Below are 3,057 nucleotides of genomic sequence, written 5' to 3' on the forward strand. Positions count from 1 at the left end.
GGGAGAGCCCATTTCGGTTGACCTACGGAATAGAAGCCTTAGCACCTGTCGAGATACTAGCAGGGTCGCTGAGGAACCTCAGCTTCAATGAGAGAACATACCAGGACGGACTGAGGGTGAACCTAGACTTTTTGGACGAGATAAGAGAAGATGTCCTAATGAGGAACATAGCCTACCAACAAAGGATGGCTTGCTTCTACAACTCAAAAGTGAAGGAAAGGGTATTCAGAGCTGGAGACTTAGTGCTAAGGAAAACCAGTGCCTCACAGCCTCAACACTAAGAAAAATCGAACGCGAACTGGGAAGACCCGTATGTGATCTTCAAGCAGATAAGGCCAGACACATATCATTTGAAGACCCCAGGGGGCAACAAGGTACCCCGACCGTGGAACTCAGAGAATTTGAGAAAATTTTTTTAGTAAAGCTATTGTAAGAACGACTTCCTTCAATAAAAAGCTATGATTTGAGCAAAGTCTCTGTCACAGTCTGAGTCTCTATACTAAAAGACCAATCACCTAAAGTTGGCGCCAAAGCCCAACCTCTGTAGTCTGCAAGAAAGACCAACTCTAGTAGTTGGCAATAAAGACCGACCTCTGTGATCAACGCGAAAGACCAACTCCAATATTTGGCACTAAAGATAGACCCCTATGATCGACACAAAAGACCAACTCCAATAGTTGGCACTAAAAAGTGACCTAACAGGTCAATACGGTGACCCTAGCAGGCTACACAACCTCCATACTTAAAAGAGAACGACCTATGAAGTTGCCAAATTTAGAAGGAAATAGTATTCGCGACACCAAAGCCGGGGACAAAAGATCTCTTCATTAAATGAAATCCAGAATACTTACATCAAAAAAAAAAAGAAGGAGAGGTACAAGTATAAAAATAAATAAACATCTTTAGTTCTCAGCTGGTGGGGGATCTGTAGGAGCGGCAATCTCAGCAGGAAGAGCAGGATCAGGAATAGGAGAATCGACCAGAGCTGGAGGGTCAACTGGAGCTGTAGGTTCTTCGAGAGGAGGAGGGGCGACGTCGACGATGATGACCTGGTCTGGAGACGACGGAGGAGGAGGGACGTAGTAATCAAACTTGGCAAAATTATAGCCAGGGGTCTCCTTGAGGACGGAACCAACCGTGTCGCTTACATCGAAGTTGTAGCCCTCCTTCACCTTCCCATCCACAAAGTCCTTCAGCTCCTTCGACCTTTTGAAAGCTTCAACAGCCTCTAGACAGGCCGTGCTCTCCCTCGCCTTTTGATCGACCAGGGCCTTCTGGAAACCCTGGACCTTCTTCCTCTCTGTGAGGACCTCCTACTCCAGCTCGTCCTTACGCTCTATCGGCGTCTTGAGCGTCCCCTCCTGATTCTTGACCTTGAAGTCAAGGTTCGAGACCTGAGTCCCGCCATCCAGCAGCTGCTCCTCTGCAGCCTTGTGCTTCCTCTTCTCCTCCTCATAGAGGTCAATGAGGACCTCCATCCTCTGTCGGATCTCGCTGGCCTTACCAGAGACCTGAAAAGAAAACCCAAGTCAGGAAATATGCATACTATAGAGAAAAGAGAGATAATACAGAAAGCGTCAAAGCTTACCCGTGCGAAATTAGAAGCAAACTAGTTGACCAACTCCTCGTTCGATAGCCCCCGGATGACCCCCAGATCCGGGGGCAGGCCGTGGTCCATCCACTCCTTGGCGACCTTGGGGTCCTCAAAAGTTGAGTCACCCTAAAAAATGTTCCAGCGAAAGTTTATCTGGCATCGTGCCCCCTTCCCAGAAACCTGGGACGAGCTGCTGCCGCTGGCACCCTGGGTGGCGGTGAGAGGGGCTTTCTCGAGGGTGGTCTTCTTCGATGGCACCCCCTTCTCGAGATTGATGATATCATCCCAAGTTCTCTTGGGAGGAACGTGTTGGTCTTTGGGAGGGACCTTCGAAGGGGGAGGAGGAGCGACCTTCTCCTTTGGAGGGACCTTGGAAGGGCCGCCCATGGTTGGGACCTTGGAGCGCTGAGTCTGCTCCTCGGTCGCCTTCTTCTTTTGGTCCGAAGCATTTGATTGGAGCGACCTCACGTCAACCTTGAAATCCACTGCAGGAAACATAAAACACAAGTCAGAAGCTCAACTCGTGAAAAATATGCAGGAAAAGATCGGTAACTTAAAACAAGGACACTCACCCCGAGCTAAGCTCAAGCCGTACTAGACCAGCAGACCCTCGTTCTTCAAATCGCGCATGTCGAAGGCCTTGCCATTCAGGCACAAGTTGAGAGAATCTCGATCGTACCAGCTCAGCTTGGGGATGATGTTCACAGTCCTCAGCCGGATCTTCTCCCATTCTGCTTTAAAGGGATTCCCAACTATCCGCGCGAAGAAAAGGCGGTCCTTCCACTTCTTTGCAGACTAGGGCATGTGGCTTATAAATCGCACGGCCCTCAGCAACTCCTTCTGGCCGCGCAACGCCAAGTAGTACCACTCATCCGATGCCTTCTTTAACATGAAGAAATAGGCGAAAAGGGCCCCAGATGGCCTACGATCGAGCTGGGCAAAGAAGAGGTAGAAGCCAAAGATCTGCCTCCACGAGTTCGCCACCAGCTGACCCAGAGAAAGGGTGTAGTGGCGAAAGACTTCCGCCACGAAAGGCAAGACAGGTAGATGGAGGTCGCAAGTGAATGCGACCTCATACAGACTTACGGTCCCCTGGGGCGGGGCATTCGCCCTCTCCCCTGGTTTTGGGACCCAGGCACGCACTTCTTTAGGGAAACTGAACTGATCCCTCAAAGCAGTCAGAGATCGTTCGGTCAGAACACTCTCATGGGACTCCACCCTCGTGGTACCCTCTTCAGGGGCCTCAGAAGCGGAGTCGCCATCCTCCTCCTCCTCATCAAGGGCATCACCGCCATCGGCAGCCCGCTTCTCTAAGGCCTGGGCTGGGTTTGGAATACTCCCACTAGGAGGGACAGAAGAAGAACTGGCCAAATGGCCGTACTGGGCAGTAAAACGCTTAGACCCAAAGAGTACAGACTACTCATCGTGAGTCCTTTCAGAACTCACCTCGGGGTCAGAACCCC

The sequence above is a fragment of the Telopea speciosissima genome, chromosome 1, assembly GCF_018873765.1.
Source record: "Telopea speciosissima isolate NSW1024214 ecotype Mountain lineage chromosome 1, Tspe_v1, whole genome shotgun sequence".
Taxonomy (NCBI): domain Eukaryota; kingdom Viridiplantae; phylum Streptophyta; class Magnoliopsida; order Proteales; family Proteaceae; genus Telopea; species Telopea speciosissima.